Raw genomic sequence first — 23,939 nt, 5'->3', positions numbered from 1 at the left:
CAAACTTCCATAAAATTGGTGTTTCTCAGAGTTGAGAGGTCTGTACTATCCTCTGTCTTCTGGGTGATGATCTTGATCTTTACGTACAACTCCCAATAGCAACAATGATTTTATAGCAAGGTAGAAGGTAGAATGACCCTATAAAAATTCTGTTCAGGTTTAGGTAGTCACCCTATTTTACAAACTCTTGAGGATAGATTTAAATGGTACTATGCTTTTAAAAACTCTTTCCTTTTATGGCATACATCTATTCCTTCCCTGTGATTAAGACTTTTTTTTTTACCACATTTTAGTCATTTGACTCATTTACCTAATCCCTATGTAAGCCATACGGACACAATGTGTCTTTGTCCTTCCATAATGGCCAGATCACACACAGGGTTGGCAGGATTTCAAGTCTGCTGTTGTTGGTTGAGCTAATGGGTCTGACATTTAGGCTTACTTATCCACTGTAGGTTCTCATATTGTTACATCCAGAGTTTCTGGGGATTGTTGATCAACACAGAAGTGTTGAACAGGAGGCTGTGTTAAATTTTCTGTGTCCTCTTTCAAATCAGTTTTTAAGTGTTCAACTTTTGTTATGCAGTAAGTGTATTTTCACTGTAACTTGCAGATTCTCAGATATTTATGTAGGCCTTCTGTATTTTGTATAAATAGCTTTTGAATGACAAAAATCTTTGTTCCATAAATGTATTTAATACAGCATTACATACTGGCAATAACATCTTTAGAGCTGTATATGACTACTAGGATTACACAGCTTGTATTGCATGTTTTTTCTCCTCTCATCATGTTATGGGGGAATCTATCCTTTATTTATGTTCATTAGGTAAAGTTATTGCTCTTTCCACCCACTCTCTATAATGACCTGTTGCCTGGGCTCAGTTTTACTTGTGTTTTCTTCTTATGGCTTTATGAAGACTTTGCCATGATGCTGCTTGGCAGCATGGCACCAAGCATGGCTTCCTACCTTGCTGAGGTGGGAAGAGACAATAAATCATTGGAAAGAGGTCATGCCTGACTGAAGAGTAATGTAATTGCAAAAGTATCTCTTTCTGTTTGCTCTAGAAGATAAATTAGCTATTTGAGTTCTTTTAATACATCCACTTACTGTAGGACATTGTAGAGAAATGAGTGAACAGTATGAAGTATTTAGCAGGTGAGCTCCTTTCCTGGAGCACAAAATATGTAGCATTTTTGTTGGCTTGACCTGTGTAATGTGCCACTGTGATTTTTTGTGCTTGAGAAATAAGTAACAGAATGGAGTAATTTCACTTAATTGCAATGTTCTTGTTTAAGTTCTTCCTTTGTAAACATTTACTGCTTATAAAGTTTGATTTTTCTTTTTAAACTTTTTTCCTGTCTTATTGTTTGTTGAGTTGTCTTCCTCACCATACTGTATAGCTGGACTGTTGGGATCAGGAAGAGAATGCTGTGGTCATCCCATTGTGAACACTAAAATATGGTGTTCACTATAAATATTCACAATATGTTTAGTCATAGAAGAAAAGAATTCAATTACTTTTGATAAATTAAAGGTTTATGTTAACTTTTCAGACTTAAGTTAAATTTCTGACATAATGCAAGAAGTAAGATACAGAAGTCCACATTAAGGATTCCCAAGCAGTCTTAACTTTGTCCAGTAATGAGAATGCATAGTAAACAAAATATATGGTCAAGCATTATGGTGTTTTTAATTTTAAATTAAAGAGTTTTTAAGAAGACATTGGCTTTAAATAATCAGTTTCTCATAATGCCTCTGTAGCATAATTAGAGTTATTTGGAAGACTAGATGCTTTCAGTGTGTATTTCCAGATGTAGGGTAGAAGGTTTTTATGGAGCTGTAAAACATTTTTTGTTATTTCTGTTCATCTATTTCAAAAATATGAACAAGCTTTCAGGTATATAAGAATTCTTTTTGCTTGCTTTAAAGCTTATCTATGTTTTCCAGTTTTACCACTTGAGTCTTTTCAGAAGTGAATGTTTCCTTGCATTTCTTTTTAGTTTTTTGGAGGGAATAGTTACAGTTCCTTCTAAAGTATTTTTTTTAAACTTGCTTGCAGTTGTATATTCCAAACCTTTGAGGTTTATTGTGACATGTTATTTGGGGTTTTATTTAAATTGTTCTCAATACTGAACTGAATATAGACACTAAGACAAATGTTCCTAGCTACAGCATTTGGACCAATTTTTCCTGGGTTTTGGTAGAGATTTTGATACTTAAGACTGTTAGACGCTCATCATAACTAAGTTAGCTACAGTTAATTTTGACTACTGGTGTGATTCCACAGCTGTTTAAGATGTTTAATTCTGGGCTGGTTTTGTCTGTCCACTGCATCAGTGTTTGTTTTTAGTTAAATGTGTTGGAGGGAAGTGAGGGAGGAAGGGTAGAGAACTAAAACTATGGTAATCCAGATGTAGATTGTCTTAAACTGCTGTTAGTTGTATTTGTGAACCTGTTAATATTGTATAGGTACAGGCACATGCACGGTTTCTTCTTTTTCTGTCCTCATTCCTCTCCTTAAAATGTTCACAGTTGTTATATTGCTGTTTAAGTACTATTTTTTATTTTCACTTGAAGAGTTACAAAGCCTATAGCTCGCTACAGTGTTCCCAATAGAGAGATAGATAGGTAGCTGACATGATTTTCCTACAACTTTGACCTCTGTAAAGGGACACTTTGAATTCTGTTGTGTTTAGCTATGAGACAGTACTGACTGTGTCTGATACCCTGGAAATGCATTTTGTGCATATCCCCAGAAAGTATCATGATAAACAGGTAAGTTGTGGCTTAGAACATCCATAAACCATTGTTTTACTAGAAGATGGTGAAGTATGCTTGCCATGTTAAATGCTTTTCTCAAGTGGAACCACTGTTGGAAGCAGAATACAGGGCTTGGTCTTCTTGTCTTGTGCCACTCTTCTCTGTGCCTTGTAATTGCTCCTGGGAAACAAAGCAACCCCAGGTAGTTCTCTGGGAGGGTGTTACGAAGATGACATTGCAATTTTCTTGTTGAAGAGTGTTCTGTTGAGTTAATTTTGCTGTCTTTGAATTTGGTCATTGCTAAATATGTAAAACTAGATTTTACATCTGTTAGACAAAAGGTAATAAAGCTGTGTGAAAAATTACATTAGAATTACCTTTCCTGGAAAAGGGAATGAATTTATCACACTTGGTTTGGGTTTTTTTGAATGTCTGTAGTACGCTGAATCATTTACATGAGCAGAACATACCTAGAAGATACTTGATAACTCTACTGTTACAGTCTAAATTTAATTATTCTTTTAATTTGTTAGGAACTCAAGCAAATTTTAGAATTGCATAGTTAAAACAAGTAAGCAGAGGTTCTTGAAGATGACTGTATAACTGTGTGTTATAACCAAATCTTCATGACATTTAAAAAAATGTGTTATCCATTAGATTTAGTAATTAAGCCACTTGATCAGGTTTTTTTTTTTTAATTTGGAATGGGATCTTGTTCAGCAACACTGAATCTGATCTTATATTTGACTCTTGAAAAAGAATGAAGGATTTTGCTGCTTAAAGGCTGACATGTGGTAGTGGAGAGTTTTATTTTGCTTTATTCAAATAATACTGCTTTCAGTATTGCTTATTGTTTTTACCTAGTGGCAGTTCTGGTTGCATCAGGCATAAGTTGTTTTCAAGTTTCCCAGACTTGTAAAGGCACAAGTCTGCTGCATTCCTTCTGCAGCGTCAACTCTGTAAAACATAATTGTCTAATTCCAAGCAGTAACAAAGTGACTTCAAGTAACTTGCATGTAACAATAAATCTTTGACTTTGGTTGCATTTTTATCATTAGGTGGTCATGCTTTTCATGTAGGGGAATGTTATTTGCTTTCAAGTTCTCAATAATCCCATTGAAGCTTTGTCAAGTGCAAGTTTGAGTTTCTCAGGGCTCCCATCAGGCACTGAAAGCTCTGTGTAATCCCAGGTATCAGAAGTGTATTTTCAGTCTCTTCTGTTACTTATGGGATAGTATGTTAAGAGTTGCCTTCAATGGATGAACACACTGAATGAATGTGTATGTGAATAGAAGAAGGTAGAGCACGAGCTTTGTTTAAAGCTTTCTCTTTAGAAGCAAGGTAGGTAGCATACTTGTGGCCTTTGCAGAGTTTGGATCTAAAATTTTTGTTGCAGTGTTGCACATCTTGCAATCACTAAAATGTGTTACTTTCTCCATGTGGTTGAAGTGCATAAGGAGTTTGAGGTGTATAAAAGTGTTTGCTAGAGATGCAGGCATGCATAATGATGTGATGATGAGGATCTCTGGCTCTAGGAAGAGGGCAGTGGAAATGAATTAAGTTTGAAATCACATGTACACTTAGATTTTGGAATACTTAGATTTTGGAAACTGTGTGCAGTTCTGGGCCCCAGAATTTAAGAAGGATGTTAATGTACTCAAATGTGTCCAGAGGAGGGCAACAAAGCTGGTGAAAGGGCTGGAAGGCATGTCCTATGAGGAGCGGCTAAGGACTTTGGGCTTGTCTAGTTTGGAGAAAAGGAAGCTGAGGGGTGACCTCATTGCTCTCTACAGATTCCTGAGGAGGTGTCATGGTTTAACCCTGGCCAGCAACCAAGCACCACTCAGCTGCTTGCTCACTCCCCTCACAGGGGGATGGGGAAGAGGATTGGAAGAATCAAAGTGAGAAAACTCGTGGGTTGAGATAAAGACAGTTTAATAGGTAAAGCAAAAGCCGTGCATGCAAACAAAACAAAGCAAGGAATTCATTCACTACTTCCCATGGGCAGGCAGGTGTTCAGGCATCCCCAGGAAAGCAGGGCTCCATCACATAATGGTTACTTGGGAAGACAAATGCCATAATGCTGAACATCCCCCCCTTCCTTCTTCTTCCCCCAGCTTATATACTCGGCATCATGTCACATGGTAGGGAATATACCTTTGGTCAGTTGGGATCAGCTGTCCTGGCTGTGTCCCCTCCCAATTTCCCATGCTCCACCAGCCCTCTCTCTGGCAGGGCTCAAGAAACCAAAAAGTCCTTGACAGTACAGACATTACCTAGCAACAACTAAAAACATCAGTGTCCTATCAACATTGTTTTCACACCAAATCCAAAACACAGCACTGCACCAATTACTAGGAAGAAAATTAACTATCCCAGCTGAAACCAGGACAGGAGGGGAAGTAGAGAGGGAAGTGCTGATCTCCCTGGTATCCAGTGACAGGATGATGCATGGGAATGGTTCATGGCTGTGCCAGAGGAGGTTCAGACTGTACATTAGGAAGCATTTCTTTACCAAGAGGCTGGTCAAACACTACAACAGGCTTCCTAGAGAGGTGGTTGATGCCCCAAGTCTGTCAGTGTTTAAGAGACATTTGAACAATGCCCTTTAATAACATGCTTTAACTTTTGGTCAGCCCTGAATTGGTCAGGCAGTTGGACTAGATAATTATTGTAGGTCCCTTCCAACTGAAATAGTCTATTCTATTCTAATACTCCATGTTTCTGATTCAATTTTGGTTTATGTTTGCATGTTGTCCTATACTGCATTTATGAATTGAACTTCCCAGTTCATCTTGACATTTTAATAGGATAGGAATTCAGGTTGTGATGAATGAGATAAATATAAATCACAACCTGATGATTTTTAAGTTACAATAAGCTTTCATCAGACCACATAGATGAACTCTGACAGTGATTGGTGGTTGTCTTGGTCACAGTGACCACAAAATAGTTGAGTTCCAATTTGCTGGTGATAGGAGAAAAACTGCCAGCGAAATTTTGTTCCTGGATATGGGGAGAGCAGACATTGGGCTGCTGAAGGAGCTAGTTGACTCACTTAGTGGATGAGGGAAAGGCTGTGGATATTGTTTACCTGGACTATTGTAAAGCCTTTGACACCATTTCCCACACATTGTCTTGGAGAAACTGGATGCTCATGGATTGGACAGGCATACTATTCACTGGGTAAAAACTGGTTGGATGGTTGGGCCCAAAGAGTTGTGGCGAATGAAGTTAAATCCAGTTGGTAGCTGGTCACAAGTGGTGTTCCCCAGGGCTCAGTATTGGTGCCAGTCCTGTTTAATATCTTTATCAACAATCTGGACAAGGGGATTGGGTGCACCCTCAGTAAGTTTGCAGATGACACCAAGTTGAGTGGGAATGTTGATCTGCTTGAGGGTAGGAAGGCTCTACAGAGGGATCTGGACAGGTTGAACCCGTGGGCTGAGGACAATTGTATGAGTTTCAACAAGGAGAAGTGCCGGGTCCTACACTTGGGTCACCAGAACCCCATGCAACACTACAGGCTTGGGGAAGAGTGGCTGGAAAGCTGCCTGGTGGAAAAAGACCTGGGGGTGTTGGTCGACAGCCGGCTGAACATGAGGCAGCAGTGTGCCCAAGGCAGCCAACATCATCCTGGCTTGTATCCAAATAGTGTGGCCAGCAGGACAAGGGAAATGATCGTCCCCCTGTACTCGCCACTGGTGTGTTCAGTTTTGGGCCCCTCACTACAAGAAAGATATTGAGGTGCTAGAACGTGTCCACAGAAGATCAATGAAGCTGGTGAAGGGTCTAAAGTACAAGTCCTATGAGGACCAGCTGTGGGAACTGGGATTGTCTAGTCTGGAGAAAAGGATGCTGAGGGAAGACCTTATCACTCTACAACTACCTGAAATGAGGTTGTAGGTAGGTGGGTGTTGGTCTCTTTTCCCAAGTACCAAGCGATAGGATGAGAGGAAGAGGCCTCAAGTTGAGCCAAGGGAGGTTTAGATTCAATATTAGGAAAAATTTCTTCACTGAAAGAGTGGTCAAGCACTGGAACAGGCTGCCCAGGGAAGTGGTTGAGTCACCACTCATGGAGCTATTTAAAAGCTGCGTAGGCATGGTGCTTCAGGACATGGTTTAGTGGTGGACTTGGCAGTGTTAGGTTAATGGTTGGACTCTATGATCTTAAAGATCTTTTCTAACCTACATGATTCTATGATTCTAGTTAGTTATGTCCCCTGGGAGTCTGCCTTTGAAGGTATTGACATCCATGAATGCTGCTCACTTTTTAAGAGCCATCTCTTAAGAGCGCAGGAGCTGGCAATTCCAAAGTGTCTGAAATAAAGCAAGCGGGGCAGAAGGCTGGCTTGGCTGAGCAGGCCTCTTGTTCTAGAAATTAGGTGAAAAAGGAAAGTATATGGACAGTGAAAGCAACTACAGGTGACATGGGAGGACCACAGAGATGCTGTTTGCCATTGTAGGGAGAAAATTTGTGTGGCCAAAGCTCTATTAGAGTTCAAGCTGGCCAGCACTGTGATGGACAACAAAAAGGGCTTTTTAAAATTTGTTAACAGCAAAAGAAGGATCAGAGATAACATTGGTCCGTTACTTGATGAGGTCCGTCATCTCACAAATAGGGATGTAGACAAAGCAGAGACATTTATTTAATGCCGCCTTCACCTCTGTCTTTTAACAGTGATGATGGGCCCTGGGACTCCCAGAGCCCTGTGTTGGAAGACTGTGATTGGGGGGATTATAAACTCCCACCTGACTCTGAACTTGTTCGAGACTTGCTGCTCCAGCTGGATGCACATAAGTCTAGGGGGCCTGATGAGATTCATCCCAGAGTCCTGAAAGAGCTGGCTGATGTTATTGCAGAGCCTCTCTCCATTATTTTTCAACAGTCTTGGGAGTCTGGAGAGGTCCCAGTTGACTGGAAGCTGGCAAATGTCCCAATTTTCAAGAAGGGTAAGAAGGAAGTCCCTGGTAATTACAAACCTGTCAGTCTCACTTCAGTGCCTGGTAAAATTATGGAGAAGGTTGTTCTGAGAGTTATTGCAAAACACTTGAGAGACAATGCAGCCATTGGTCATAGCCAGCATGGGTTCACAAGGGGAAAGTCCTGCTTAAGTAACTTATTTTCCTTTTATGACAAGGTTGCCCATCTAGTTGACCAAGGGAAGCCAGTAGATTTGGTGGGTTTGGATTTTAGCAAAGCTTTTGATACTGTTCACAGTATCCTTCTGGACAAAATGTCCAGCATACAGCTAGACAAGTCCATAATATGTTGGGTGAGCAATTGGCTGGTGGGTTGGGCTCAAAGAGTTATAGTAAATGGGGTTACCTCAGGCTGGTAGCCAGTCACCAGTGGGGTTCCCCAGGGCTCAGATTTAGGGCCAGTGCTCTTTAATGTTTTTAGAAATCATTTGGATGCAGGAGTCAAATGTACATTAAGTGAGTTTGCCCATGATACTAAACTAGGAGGAGCTGTGGACTCCCTTGAGGGTAGAGAGGCCTTACAGAGTAATCTGGATAGACTGGAGAGCTGGGCAATCACCAACTGTATGAAATTTAATAAGAGCAAGATTCTGCATCTGGGATGGGGTAATCCTGGTTATACCTACAAATTGGGAGATGAGAGGCTGGAGAACAGCTCTGCGGAAAGAGATCTGCGAGGTTGGGTTGATGGCAAGGTGAATATGAGTCATCAGTGTGCCCTGGCAGCCAAAAGGGCCAACCGGGTCCTGGGGGTGCATCAAACACAGCATAGCTAGCTGGTCGAGGGAGGTGATTGTCCCACTCTACACTGCACTGGTATGGCCCCACCTTGAGTACTGTGTGCAGTTCTGGGTGCCTCAGTATAAGAGGGACATCAAACTATTAAGAGTGTATCCAGAGGAGGGTGACCAAGATGGTGGAAGGCCTCGAGGACAAGACTTATGAGGAGCAACTGAGATCACTTGGCTTGTTCAGCTTGGAGAAGAGAAGGTTCAGGGGTGACCTCATTGCAGTCTACAACTTCCTCAAGGGGGGCAGTGGAGGGGGAGGTGCTGATCTCCTTTCTCTGGTGCCCAGTGATAGGACATGTGAAAATGGTATGAAGCTGCATCAGAGGAAGTTCAGATTGGACATTAGGAAAAAGTTCTTCACTGAGAGGGTGTTCGGTTGCTGGAACAGGATCCCCAGGGAAGTGGTCACAGCACCAAGCTTGTCAGAGTTCAAGGAGTGTCTGGATGATGCTCTTAGTTGTATGATTTATTTTTAGGTAGTCCTGCTAGGAGTAAGGAGTTGGACTTGATGATCCTTATGGGTTCCTTCCAACTCAGGATATTCTATGATTGTAACTAAAATATTACTCTTAAGTTTACTTCTTGGTTTGAGCTTGAGCTTTTAGAACCTTGTTAAGATAAGGGAAAAATACAGGCTTTAAATTTGTATGAAACTAAAGGCTTCTGACTTTTAACCAGGAACAATAGTTGGCAACTCTGTAATAAAGTAAAAGTAATGGGAAATATTCTTACTGAATGTAATTTTGTAAAGTATGGGAAATAAAAAAACCAACCAAACAAAAAACCCCTATTTGACAAGATGGGTCATAAAAGGCAAATGGTACCAGTCAAAAATATCTTTAAAAGGGGCTGGTAGAAATTTTCTATGTGATGCAAGAAGCTATTGTTTCTAGGCAGCTACTGTCAGCTTCAGAGAAAGCAGAAAAAATCATGAAAAGGTGGTCTCTACCATTTATTCAAGCAACAAAGTGAGAAAGGGGGAAGAGAGGGAGAAGATTGGCCAAGTCATCTCAGTCTTTTAGCAGAATGTATTCACCACACTATTTGAATCCACCACAATCTTAAATTCTGTTGTGGATAAGCTAAAAATACTTCAACAACCACTAAACCCCAATGCTGTTTGAAAGAGATACTTGACTGAATCTCCCTTTGCTTCTACATACCATAACTGTATTGAAATTTATACTGAACACAGAGGATTTTGAACTCTAAAAATATATAACAAAGGATTCTGGAGAGGAACTTTCAGAAATGGTTTTAAAAGATTTTAAAGAAGCTGCCTGCAAAATTGTTTTAAAGGACTCCAAGGAACTGCTGATTAAATGTGCAAGAAGATGTCAAATTATGTTCATTTTGATGAAATTAAAAAATACATATTGAACTATTCCTATAACTTGTGTACAAGCTCTCAACTTATAAGAAAGATGTTAATGTCATTACCAGCAATTGAATGAAAACCTTCGCTTATGCAGCGGCAGTAAAAGAAAAATGTGATAGAGGACAGAAAATACTATCATGGCATACATTAATTAACATCTGTTCTCATTTAAATAAAGTTTGCAGCTCTAATTGCTTAATCTTCCTCAAATCCGAGAACTGCAAGGGTTCATATAGGCCATAGAAGGGACCTGTAGGTATTGGAAAACCTCACAGGAATGTTGAAAATGGGTGGATTTTGTGTTTTTTTTTTTGTTTTGGGCTTTCTTTACACTTTGGAAGGGAGATTGCCTTGTGAATATATGACAAAATGAAGATTACTTTTTGAAAAGTGAATGAAAACTTTTGTTTTTATCTCTAAGACTTTTACTGAAAACAGAGAATGTGATTTTTTTTTAAAGCTTATGAAGTGTTTCTGCTTTTTTGGAGGTTCCTCCCTCTCCTTAAAGTAAGCTCACCACTACCATAAGAAGTGCCCTAGTTGTTCAGACTGATGGTTCATCTAGCTCAATGGTGATAGGAGAGGCTATTTAGGGGAAGCAGGTCAGCCTTGTCACTGTCTGCAGTCTCATGCCTTTGTCTTCTCCCAGTATCCAAAACTTTGCCTAGTCCTATTAAATATCTACTTACAGACCTATTGTCTGTGAATTTATTGAATACCTTTCTGACTGCAGAAAATTAATGGAAGACTGGTGTGGAGGATTGTAAATATGCTCAAGTGACTTGCAGCTGGGGTGTAGAAAATCACATATATCATACTAATCATTGCTTAGCCTTGTGTGTTTGACAAGTGGAACATCTGTGTTCAGATAACATAGGCCTGTGATAGACTTAGAGGCATGCTTGAGATTCCTGCCCTGCTGTGGGAAAGATCAAAGCACTGTGGTAAATGATGCCTGTGTGAATCTCTGATATATATACAGGTGAAAACAGCAGGTTCGGTGATCCTCTAGCGTGGACCAATATCTGTGGTGCCTGTGTCCCCACTTGTGTACCTCCACCCGGGTGCTGCTTCAGGGGTCCCCCAGTTGGCGAGGTAATGAAAATAAATTTACTCTTTGCATTTCATCTGTGATTTTGTGGTTTTCCCTGTGTCCTGCCTGTGCCGGCTCACACACTGACCCAATTTACACTGTCTGCCTCCAAAATCTCTTGTGGAAGCAAGACTGGGAAGCTCCCTGCTTGCTGCATAGAGAAGTACATTACTAATTTTATTTACCTGAAACCAGTCTGCCTTAAGAGACTGCTCCTAGTTTTAGTGTTGCAGGATTCGGTGAATAACAGTTTCCACTCATTTTGTCCTTTATGGTTGTAAAGCTCAACTAAATCCACCTGCAGCCTTTTCCTCAAAAGTGAGTAATCTCGCCTGCCTTAATCTCTACTTGCTTCATTCTCTTTGTCTTCTTCATTGACCTTCTCTTTACCTCCTCTAATTCTGCTACATCTTTTTTGAGGTGTGAAGACTAGTGCACACAGTACTTGAGATGTGCGGGCACTAAAGTTTTATTTATAGTTTTAAAAAGACACTTGCTTTTATTCTCTAGGTTACTGATGATGGGCAATGTTCCATTGGCTCCTTTTTGTTGTAGTTGCATATTGAGTTGGTGATTTTAGAGAACTGTTGGTGTTAACTTAAGGATCTGTTACTTGAGTTGTAACTTCTAGTTCTAGTTTCAGCATTATGTACCCATAAATTAGATTATTTTTCTCTGGTTGACTTATCTTTCTTTTGTCTATATTGAAGCTTATCTGCCACCTTTATTTTTGAGAGGCCCTTTTGAGGTTTATCACAATTGTCATGGCATCTGACTAACCAAAAAGCTGTCTTGCCAAAGGATCAGACCCCAAACTTTGTGTTATTGAGAGTGTAACAACATTAGGCTGAAAGATGACATGTAAGTTTCTAGCTAGTGTTTTGAAAGGCCTGCATCATAAAAGAAAACAGTGTTTCACTTTCCCAATCCCCTCCTTCATTACCACTTATTTGCATATAATCTTGTAGAAAGAATTCAGGTATTTCATGGCTTGGACTGTTTTGATTGTGAATTTATCTTGCACCTCATTTTAGTCTAGTGTCCTGGTACCATGATAATTCTCATCGCACATGTGCTAGTTGACTTCCAGGCTCCCATCTGGAGTGAACCAGATGACCTACCTTCTGTAGGAAACCTAAACTTCCTTGATTGGTTGATGAGAAGACGCCTGAACTGCATTGTTTTGGCTATCACTGCTTGGACAGTCCTGCATTTTAGTGGGCATAGCACTTTCAAATTCTTTTCAACATCCCAGGACATGCAGCACATGCTCCTGTTCATGCTCTGAAAGCATCACAGTGGGAGGCTGCAATGTAGTTTTCTCACTTTTGCATAGGTCAAAGTGAATAACCATAAAAAATTAAGAGGTCTTAGTGGTCTAAGCATGCCTTTTGGGACCACAGGGGTATGCCTGTACAAGCATTTCAGTTCAGATCAGGAATGAGCTTTGGACATGTATCTTCTGATCATTCCTTTATGTCCTCATGCTATGCTTTAGTTTGCTTTGAAAGTGGCCTCGGAGCACACTAAATTCCTTTTTGATGAAATTTAATTGGAGGGTCCACTCCAGAAACGTATGTGATGCACTCCAACAAGGGGTGTTCAGTCTGTGGCACTAGACCTCCCCAGTCCTGTCCAAAACATGTGGTGTGAATGTCAGATCCTCAGCACCACCTGATTTGCTCTGCAAAAGTGGAGTTCAAGATCCTTAGGACAGTGAGGAGGGTGCACATGCTACCCTGAACTTCACGAGAGCTGACTTTGGCCTCTTCAGGGATTTGCTTGGTAGATCACCATGGGATAAAGCCCTGGAGGGAAGAGGGGACCAAGAAAGTTGGTTAATATTCAGGGTTCATTTCCTCCAAGCTCAGGAGCGATGCGTCCCAACAAAGAGGAAGTCAGGCAAAAATGCCAGGAGGCCTGCATGGATGAACAAGTTGCTCCTGGACAAACTCAAACACAAAAAGGAAGCCTACAGAGTGTGGAAGCTAGGACAGGTAGCCTGGGAGGAATACAAAAAAAATTGTCGGAGCAGCCAGGGACCAGGTTAGGAAAGCCCTGAGAGAATTACAGCTGGCCAGGGATGTCAAGGGCAACAAGAAAGGCTTCCATAGGTATGTCAGTGGTTAAAGGAAGACTAGAGAAAACATGGGCCCTCTCTGGAAGGAAATGGGAGACCTGGTCACCTTGGACATGGAGAAGGCTGAGTTACTCAATGACTTTTTTTGCCTTGGTCTTCACTGGCAAGTACTATAGCCACGCTGCCCAACTCACACAATCCAAAGGCAGGGACTGGGAGAATGAAGTACTGCCCACTGTAGGAGAAGACCAGGTTTGAAACCATCTAAGGAACCTGAAGGTGCACAGGTCCATGGGATCTGATGAGGTATGTTCGCGGGTCCCGAGGGAACTGGTGGATGAAGTGGCTGAGCCACTATCCATCATATTTGAGCAGTCGTGGCAGTCCAGTGAAGCTCCCACTGACTGGAAAAGGGGAAACATAACCCCCATTTGTAAAAAGGGAAAAAAGGAAGACCCGGGGAACTATAGGCCGGTCAGTCTCACCTCTGTGCCTGGCAGCATCATGGAGAAGATCCTCCTGGAAACTATGCTAAGGCACATGGAAAATAAGGAGGTGATTGGTGACAGCCAACATGGCTTCACGAAGGGGAAATCATGCCTGACAAATTTGGTGGCCTTCTACGACAGGGTTACAGCATTGGTGGATAAGGGAAGAGCAACTGCTGTCATCTACCTGGACTTGTGCAAATCATTTGACTCTGTCCAACATGACATCCGTGTCTCTAAACTGGAGAGGCATGGATTTGACAGATGCACCACCCAGTGGATAAGGAATTGGCTGAATGGTCGCACTCAAAGACTTGCAGTCAATGGCTCAATGTCCAAGTGGAGACCAGTGACGAGTGGTGTTCCTCAGGGGTCAATATTGGGACCGGCACTGTTTAACATCTTTGTCATTGATATGGACAGTGGGATTGAGTGCACCCTCAGTAACGTGCAAATGATAGATCCTCATATGAGTTGCCTCCCCTTCCCATCAATAAAGACAACTCATGCGGTATCCCAATGACAAAAACAGCATAACTTAATAAAAGAATTGTAGGTTATGGAGCAATCAGCCATTACATTAAAATCAGTTTTGGAACTGTTTTTAGCTCATCCTACTTGAATTTACAGTAGTACAGAGGGGATAGGGGGAATTACAAATCTAATTGAAGCACTCTAGGAACTTGAGTGCCTCTAACTAAAAGCTGTAGCAAACAGTGGAGGACAGATGCTGAAGCGCTTCTAGTCTCTGTGTCCCAAACTAGTATCCTAGTGGCAGAGGGGGTAAATGCAGTGCTGAATTCTGGAGCTGAGTACATGACCTGAGCTTGGCCCCGCCAGTACGCGTTAGTGTGGGAGAGGCTTTGCACAGCATTACTGGTATCAACCCATTATGAAGGTCAGTCATAAGTTTCTCATAATTTCAGTAAAATATTTTGTAGAGCATTAAAATTTTTTCAGATGAAGTTTAATACAGGAATGGTAATGTTATTTAAGACAGGTGATGACAGTGTACCTAATAATTTCTACCTAATAGCGTGCCTTCTGGGATCACTTGGGACTGACATTATAGTTATTAATTCCTGGTTATAACACAGAAAGTAACATTGTTCTCAGGAAGCTTCATTACTGTGCTAGAGTGGAAGTATCATCTCTGTGGAGATTTATATCATTCGGGAAGATTAGGAATATGGAATGAAACAACTGGGGTAAAACACTGCACAAAGTAAATGTGCTTTTGCTATAAATTGGGAGATCATAAACTGTAAATGACAGATAAGTGTGGACTACCAGGGTGAAGTGACAAGGGGAAAAGTGAGTACAATTTTAGAATTACTGTAATTTGGTAGTGAGCTTTCCTGTGGAAAGCAGTCTGGAGCCCATGTGGGATATTGCACCTTGTCCTGGTTGCCAGTGTTGAAAAAGGAGATACTCAGACTGAAAGAGGTACAGATAGGCTCTCCGTTCTTTTACAGGTGTCTTTATACAAGCCATAAAAGAAAGCACAGAGTACTAAATGGCTGTGAACACGTAATCTGGAAAAAAGTTTGTATATGTTGACAGTGAGGTGCTAGTGCAACTTTCTGGGGTGAATAGCAGAGGCAGACCACTTACCAACATAAAGATGAAATGTGTTCAGCTTATAGGTGATTTATGGTTGAATGTATTAGATAAGATTGGACAGGTGCTTCCTTCTAAATATCTTTTTTTTGTGACCAAGTTACATGTGGAGAACTTCTCCACATAGCATGGAGCTTCTGAAATAACTTGCTGATAGATATCTAAATATCAGTGCATCTGTTGCCTGTTGTGATGTGATACTTCTTTATGAACTGAGCTGCTTTAGAAACAAGTCTCTCTCACTCTTAACACTGACACCTACAGAAGCAATATGTAGCTGTAGCTTCCAAATGCTACTGCGGTGAGATACTCTTAACATTTTATGAAGCCAGTGGGCTGACTGCCATTGATTTCACTGGTAATTGAAGCTTCTGAAAACAAATAAAGGGAAGCTGTTTTAGGAGGAACTCACTAATGTTAAATAATGCACTCTGAAATGTGCTTAAAAGAATTAGCTCCCCGCCCCCAAAAGAAATGACCTACTTTGAAGGGAAGTAAAACCCAAAGTGTTCCTCTAACTGGGGAAACCACAGGAAACTTGTTTTGAATATAAAGGGAAATTTCAGAGATTGGCTTGGAAAATGAAAGGTCAGCAAAAAAACCCAGTGAATTGCAATGTGAAAAGATTGGAGATTTAACAATTATTAGAGAAGCAAAAACTGTGACGGCAGTGCTGGGATGCAGCTCTAGGTAAATTCTTTAGAGAAGGTGCATCAGTACAGACACTAACAAGTTCAGCTAGATTAAGCACATCAAATTATAATTTAGTGGTTTGGGATGGGGGATGGAGGGTGTTCTTGGTACTGAATGCAAGGAGGACTGAAAAGTTGCTTGTGCCCTATTCGCTGTATGAAGGACATTAAATATGCTCTTTGTATTTAGAAGCTAAATATTATACACAGTTCAGTGGCATGCGTGGGCTTTCCTCCCCCCCCTCCCCCCCCATTTGTTAGTGGATTGTCAGTAAGATCTGTGAACATGTGTTACATTTCAGGTTTGGATACCAACTCCAAGAAATGCACCTGAAATCAGGGACATTACCTTCAACCACTCTCTGCAGATTGATTTGGCTCTTATGCTTTAGCATTTGCAGCTTGGTCTTGTTTTATATGCTAGACAACCTAATTGGTTGCTGGCATTCCCAAATTTCACAACTGCTGTATTCATCTGTGTACTAGAAAAATATAACAGAATACTGTTTGTGGAGAGCAAGAGGCAATTATAAAGATGAATATGTGCTTTCTGGCAGTTCAACAACATGTAAACTTTTAGTAACACAAAGAACAAATTGTATAGGTATATTGCCAGTTTAAACATGGTATAAATTTTCTATTTAAACTAATAATATTTGGGAGATGGACATAAGTTTTTTCTTTTTTTTTATTATTGTTCAGTCCTGACTTTCTTGGCTAGGGAGTGGATAAAGTCTGGCACAGATGGAAGATTTTTTGTGATTCTTTTGTTATGGCATGCTGGCTTACCATATTTGTGAGAGCATTCAGTATTTTCTATTCATTCATCAGCCTGCTTTGATCTCCTTTCACTTGTTATGGCAAAGATTAAACCTTTTATAAATTATTTTTTTTTCTGCCAAAAGTAATAGAGCACAAGAACAGGTAATAGGACTTATATGATGGCTCTGTGACTAATACAGCATCACAGGCTGCGACTAGTGCTTTTCTTCAAAATTTATAAAGTCTGTTAACATGTAAATCTAGAGAAACATATGTTATACAACACTATGATCTTTTACATTTTTCATATATCAGTTTTCTCTTGATTCCAGATTGACAGCTGGGCCAAGCCTCAAAACAGTAGCAGAAGATTATACCAACATAAGCTTGAAAAGTCTTCCATTTCCCACAGTGCTGAAAAGTTTGTGTCCTTGCATCCTAGCATGCTGTTTGTAGAAATGGCAGAAGCAGCACTGCTACAGGAAGAAAGTGGCTTCTGTTGCTACTTTGCTAACAGACCAAATAGACAATTGAAACAGCTCTATAACAGTGTTCTTGCACCAAATTAAGTCACTAGAGGTTATTAAATACAGAAAAATTAATGGAAAGGTCTATTGAGAATCTTGAACTAAGAAAACTTAGACAAAAATGCTTGTCCAAGGAAATAAGGTGTGGAAATGTCATGCTCAGTGAGTCTGCTTCAGCCCAGCCACTAGCAGAAATTGGGCACAGTCCCTGTTATGATTGTGTTACAGCAATCAGGAAATAACACAACACAAATAAACCAGAAAGCAGGAAAAAAAAACTTTTACCATTGGTCAAACTCTACTGTCCATACTATTCCTACATCCTCCAGAGGCCAAACCACACTCCTTGTCTCTGCTTCATCCAGGTTTCTCCCACATGCCTCAGAGCTATTTAACCACTTTGCTGTAGGATCACAGCTGCACATTGTCAAAGCAAGGTCACAACTGCATATTATCAATGTCAATCAACCCACTGTCTTCATTCCCCTACAATTCCCCCTTTTTGTTTTTTCAAAAGGTTGCTTCTTCATTACAAACATTCGACACATGGTGGGGTTGCAATTGCAGAAGGGCTGCAATGCCCACTTGCAATCTTCATTGGCAATTAAATGCAGCAAAGAAGCACGCCTTTATTTGTTTCTCCAGGTTTATATACCCTTTCCCCAGCTTCTCTGATTGATTATCCTTACACCTAACCTACTCAGCAACAACTATTGATTGGCTAAGATGTGTGGGTTTCAAGTTCTCAGCCAGCAGCTGACGTGTCACCCCATATCTGGCTCTAGTCTTGCTTCATATCCTGTTTTCTCTCCAAGTTTACTCTGTCAAGGTTGTGGCTCACTCTCTTTAAAGACACAGCTCTATTCCATCGTTGAAGCCTGAGCCGCCAGCAACCCAGTCTAATCCCTCTTTTCCCCCTTTTTGTTTTTCAACCAAAAAGGCCATGTTTATCATCTGTTGCAGGGCCCTTTGCAAACAACAAAACAAATATGGTATCATGAGCAAGATGGCACAGATTACAAACAGTCCTATGAGTCACATCTCAATCAATCCCATGAACCAAGACCCTAACCCCAAGTGACTTAACCGATCATCTAGAAACCCATAACTCTCCTGTAAATTCTTTGTTGCTTCCATTATTTCCTTGATCTATTTGTGAATCTATTTTGAATTTGTTTTTCAATCCATGCAACACATACCATCAAAGTCTTGACAGCCATGACCATGTGTTAGCAATAAATGGTTATGGTTTAATATAATGTTCTGTGAAGGCGCTAACAAACTTAATTTACCTATGGTATATTGCAGGAGCGGTCTGGAAACTAGGACCATGCGTGGCAATCAGTTAGCTGAGGGGAATGTGCTCGAGCTTGTCTAGACAACAATTAACATGATGAGGCATGTTTGCAGAGCACAGGGGAGTGGGAGACGGATGGCGCCAAGGAAAGGCAACACCTTGCTGTTAATTGCTGGTAGTTAACCACCAATCAGGGATTGCCTAGTATGCAATGCTTAGCTTCAAGAACCAATCTGTTTAAAACGCGCAGCTTCTGAAAGTGTATAAAAACGCGTGCTTCTGTACAATAAATTGACATTTGCTTGCATCACGCTGCGTCCCGTCTCTTCATTCGCTGCAAATTGGTGACCCCGACATGATGCGTTTAAGGATCTAATGTGAAGGGCTCTCGAATCGCCTATCTGAGCGACATGCAGCGAATCCCACAGAACTTTGAATGATCTGCTGAAAGGAAGCAGGAGCCGGCCAGAAATCCCTCCGGAGTTGAGAGGTGAGCTGTGGGAAATCCGTAATGGGGAATCAGGCTTCGTCCCCAGAAAGAGACGTATATGGACTCATAAAGGGTCTTCTAGTCAGATCAGGGAGTCCGTGCCTCAGTCTCCTCAAATGGTGACCCCTATGGTGGTGTTCCGAAGCCTTGGAAGAATAAGGACGGAAAAAAGACAGCTCGTGGAAGAGGGCTGCGTTCCGGAGGAGACGGCTTGGCTGAACGATCGTCTTGCTGTCTGGACCAGGCGGACAACCTAAACCCCCAGGATAACACCTGTATGCATCGAGACAGGTGAGCAGCCAAGAAACCTTAGAGACTTTGAAAGAATGAAAGTGTGTACATACAGCAGCCAATTGTATGATGCTGCCGCGGAGGGGAACTCCGTGTCGGGAATGCATTTAACATCTTGGTGGCAAATTCTGACTACTCTTTGCCAAGTGTGGACTAATTCTACTATCGGTGCTAAACCAGAGGAAGCTGTAAATTCCACCGACAGCGCGACTCTTCTCAAGACACCGTCAGCGATGGCGATTCCATCCACACCTCCTCTGCCCCCAAAGCTTCTGTCACTGATTGCAGCGACCCTCACAACACAGGACCAAGCACGGGAACAGGACAACTCGGACAATGATTTTATTGACACTGATAAACCTTTTGATCCAGGTCCTATAGATCTGGAAAAGGAGCTAGACCTTTTCCCCACCCCCTCGTCTCTCCTGATGCATTGATTGTATTTTTGGGGAGGGTGAAAGGGAGTCTGAGGGATTGGTGGCAGGAATGCAAGTGGGAAACACTTCAGTGATGGGTTTTGGGAGTCGCTAGGGCATGTTCAGTATTTTGTCAGACAAATCAACCTGCAGAGTGGCAGCCTGTGCAATACGAGGCTGTTAAAGGGTTAAGCAAAGCAGTGCGGGAAGGGAGGATTCATAATACATTTGCTATGTCCCTTCCTGAAGTGATGGCAGAGCCTTATAGCTCACACTGCATGATTGGAAGTTACTGCTTTGTATGGTACTAACTGATACAGTATATGATGTGGTTATCTGATTTTTGTGAGCTATGTGTTGTGGCCTTGACTGAAAACCTTAATCGGGGAATTTCTGTTAACTATGAGCAGTTAGCTGGAGCAACTAACTGTGCCGATTCTGTGACTCAGGCAAGGTATGCCAGGGACAACTGTTTGCAAATGAATGAGATGGCTATTAAGGCAGTCAGGATGCGGGAGTCTTGCCACAGTCTTGCAGGGTCCTAGAGAGTCACTAACTTTAATACTAACTTGATTGATTGGCTTCAGAATATTTTGCAACAAGTCGAACATCAGGAAGCTCAAGGGTTGCTTTTAAAACAACTGGCTGTGATAATGCCAATGAAAATTGTAAACGGGCAACTTTCACAATCGCAACCCCAACATGTGTCAAATGATTGTAATGCAGAACTCACAGCAGACTGTAATTCTCAGGCTGAGTTGTGGAATGCAGCATAACAGATTTTTGCTTCTCTAATCTCTTCTGTAAGAATAGTACACGCTTTTAACTTGCTTAGTAAATTAGGCTGCTAGCTTGCTAAACAAAGTAATACTACAAATACTGTTCTTTTTTTTCCCGGCTTATTAACAGATGTTGATTCTGTCCATCACATGTTGCTACAGAACCGAGTTGCTATTGATTTTTATTATTAGCACAGGGACACAAGTGTGAAGACTTTGATAGGATGTGTTACGTGAATCTGAGTGACCACTCTGAATCAATCCACAAAAGTATACAAAACTCAAAAGCCTTAAAAGAAAGATCTGCAACAGAGCCAGGGGCGGGATGCCTTTGGTCTCTTCTCACGGCTGGGAAACTTTGGGCCATGACTCAAAAGTATTACAGGTTTTATTATAATTATCTTTAACCACCTTATTGATGTTTGCCTTATGTCTCCCATACCTTTTTTTCCTGTATTCAGTGTTAAGTTGATTGTAACATAAATCAGGTCATGGTCACCCAGCTACACACAACCTTTGCCTTGTCACAATTAACAAGCAAAAAAGAGGAGGTTACAGAATGTCTGAAGAGAGATGTAGGAGAGGAAACTGGAGAATATTTGACCTAACAAGAGATGAGAGAACAGCTGGGTATTGTGAAGGAGAGTAGGAAAGATAAACATGGTTATCTAGTGTTTAATAGGTGTCTGCATGCTTGTAGAGATATATAGCTATGTAACTACATGAATGATTTCTGCCCCGAGCCTGGTGGAGCATACAGCTGCGGTTTGTCCGGGCTCAGAGATGTAAATAGGGGCTTCTCTGTTATGGTAAAAGTGTTTCTCTTTGCATAAAAAAGAGAGGGAACGAAGGGAATGACCCCAGAGGTATGTTCAGAGAAGGCATGCGATGTTTGGAACTTTTTGACTGAACCAGTTCTTGTTTGGTGTGCCCTTCCATCTATGTATAATGTTAATCCAAAAGAAGCTGATATTGTTCACACTTTGTCGATAATTGTCTTTCTGTAGATACTAATGTAGTAGGAGGCTATGATGGGAACGTGTCGCAGGGGTTCTTCTCTTATCCAGAGTAACAGCAGGGAAAGCATTTTAGAGTTAAATCACCTTGTTTGTTAGGCAGTTAAGAATTCGAGTCAAAATTGCCACTGCTTTTTGTTGCTGGTTCAAGGACATGGCTGTGAGGATTTGGATGGTATGTGCTGCATGGATTTTAGGCGCCCCATTGCAGCAACATGTTATCAAAATCTGAGAAAATTTCAGCCTTTTTGGCATCCATTCACTCAATTGGCAGTATTGTTTGTTTGCTATTGCCTTGGTTGCTGTCATGTTTGCAAGGGCCCTGCAGAACATGGCAAACCTGGTACTAGCTGTTCAAAAACAAAAAAGGGAAATTGTAAAACTGTACGGAACAAGGACAGTGGGTTATTTTGACATTGATAATATGTCTTAGTTGGTTTTTTATTTGTTCTATTACTTGTGCCTTGTTTTTGCTCGGTTTCAGGGGTTCTTTTGTGCAACAGGAAGGGGGAGATGCAGGAGCAGGCTGGAAACTAGGACCATGCGTGGCAATCAGCTGAGGGGAATGTGCTCGAGCTTGTCTAGACAACAATTAACATGATGAGGCATGTTTACAGAGCACAGGGGAGTGGGAGACTGATGGCGCCAAGGAAAGGCAACACCTTGCTGTTAATTGCTGGTAGTTAACCACCAATCAGGGATTGCCTAGTATGCAAGGCTTAGCTTCAAGAACCAATCTGTTTAAAACGCGCAGCTTCTGAAAGTGTATAAAAACGCGTGCTTCTGTACAATAAATTGACATTTGCTTGCATCAAGCTGCGTCCCATCTCTTCATTCACCGCAGTATATGGTCCTCCCACTTTCCTGCTGGGTAGCCCTGGCCAAGCCCTATCTCCACAAATTAGAAATAAACTTTTTGGTAGTTGCCTAGGCAGGGCCACATCTGGGGCAGGTTGTGTACAATTATGCCCTACAGACACACACCAGTTTGATTCATTTCTCCACAAGTGATTGTCAAGTGTGACATTTTTCACTCCCACCCCATTGTGCCAATGAATAGCTGCTTTATGTGTGAAATTAAAAAAACCCGCAGAATTCCACCCCTAAAGTCCCTAGAATATCAAGTTCTTAGGTTTCCAGAGGACTGACAAACTATCATCCCAGACATCCCACCACTGGGCACATTGTCATAGTTTTACACTTGTTCTATCTCAATGTTGACAGTTTTTCCATTATCCACTGACTCTCTACCCGTTTGATGGAACCCCAATTCCTGCACTGCTTTTCCACTGATCCGCCAGACCCCCTTTCACCCTCCCCCAAAATACAATCAAGTCATCGGGGGGGGGGATGTCTGGTTCCTTTTTCAGATCTATAGGACATAGTTCTGTGGGAAGCTAAAAATCCCTCCACTTATAGCAGGTAGAGCTATGGAGCTATGATTGTATGTTTCAGCTAGTTGTAGACTTTTCTTCACTGTCTTTCTTAATACAAACACACACTTCTCTGCTTCATCTTTCCTCCACCTGTATTACTGTTTTCTTGCTGTTCTTTCAGCCATTCTGAGTGCTCTTCCAGCCTGATTAGATACTTAAAGTCTCATTTTTTACTGGCAGCAAAAAAGGGTTCTCATTCTTTGAAATATGACTCTGCTCCTGGTTTTCTAATTACCACATGATTATAATGCAGGCCAGACAGAATTTGCTCAACTAATGTGACTCCCTCCAGCACTTCTCAGCCCACTGTACTTTCACACCTTTGTTCTGTAAACCACCCCAAACGTTGGCCTTCTCTTTCTCAAAAAAAGATTATGACCCCCATGGGCTTTCCTCCAATGACCTTTTGTACTTGCATGTTTTCATCTACAAAGCTATAAAGTTCTTCAAAAGTTTTTGCTGCTGCTTGAGAACATATGCAAACCCACAACAATTAGTCCTCAATGGTTCACCTCTCCCAATGTCTGTTACATGACCCAGATCACAGGCTCTCCCCATCTATCTCAGCTACATTGGGCACCACCATTACTGCTCATTACTTGTGGCCTCATATAAACTTCAAATGTCCAAATCAGTTTGCCCCACATTGGGCACCAATTGTTGCAATTGAGCTACAGCAGTCAGGAAATAATACAACACAAATAAATCAGAAAGCAGTAAAAAGCTTTACCATTGGTCAAGCTCTACTGTCCATGCTGTTTCTACATCCTCCAGAGACCAGACCACACTCCTCCTTGTCTCTGCTTCATCAAGGTTTTTCTCCCACCCTCCTCAGAGCTATTTAACCACTTTGCTGTAGGATCACAGCTGCACATTGTCAAAGCAAGGCCACAACTGCATATTATCAATGTCAATCAACCCACTGTCTTCATTCCTCTACAAGTCCCAAGGGAAGGATGTGTGCCTACACAATGTCATTTGGATGAGGGGAAATGGAGGAAGCTTGTGTGCAGAGAGGAGGACACAGTTGTGATTC

General features: G+C 41.4%; 1 protein-coding gene across 5 annotated transcripts in view; it reads left to right on the top strand.

Moving 5' to 3' along the window:
* LOC129734523 (kinesin-like protein KIF2A) overlaps positions 1–23,939 on the top strand; it is an 88,053-nt gene that overhangs the window by 8,327 nt on the left and 55,787 nt on the right. The window contains exon 2 of one of the 5 annotated variants that reach the window (XM_055698104.1): positions 10,899–11,011. The exons of the other annotated variants lie outside the window; for them this stretch is intronic. The gene's annotated coding sequence lies outside the window, so the exon portion shown is untranslated. The remainder of the gene's footprint in view (positions 1–10,898; positions 11,012–23,939) is intronic. 5 annotated transcript variants of the gene reach the window in all.

Source organism: Falco cherrug, chromosome W (genome assembly GCF_023634085.1).
Source record: "Falco cherrug isolate bFalChe1 chromosome W, bFalChe1.pri, whole genome shotgun sequence".
Classification (NCBI taxonomy): Eukaryota; Metazoa; Chordata; class Aves; order Falconiformes; family Falconidae; genus Falco; species Falco cherrug.
This window is presented reverse-complemented; position numbering and strand designations above follow the sequence as displayed.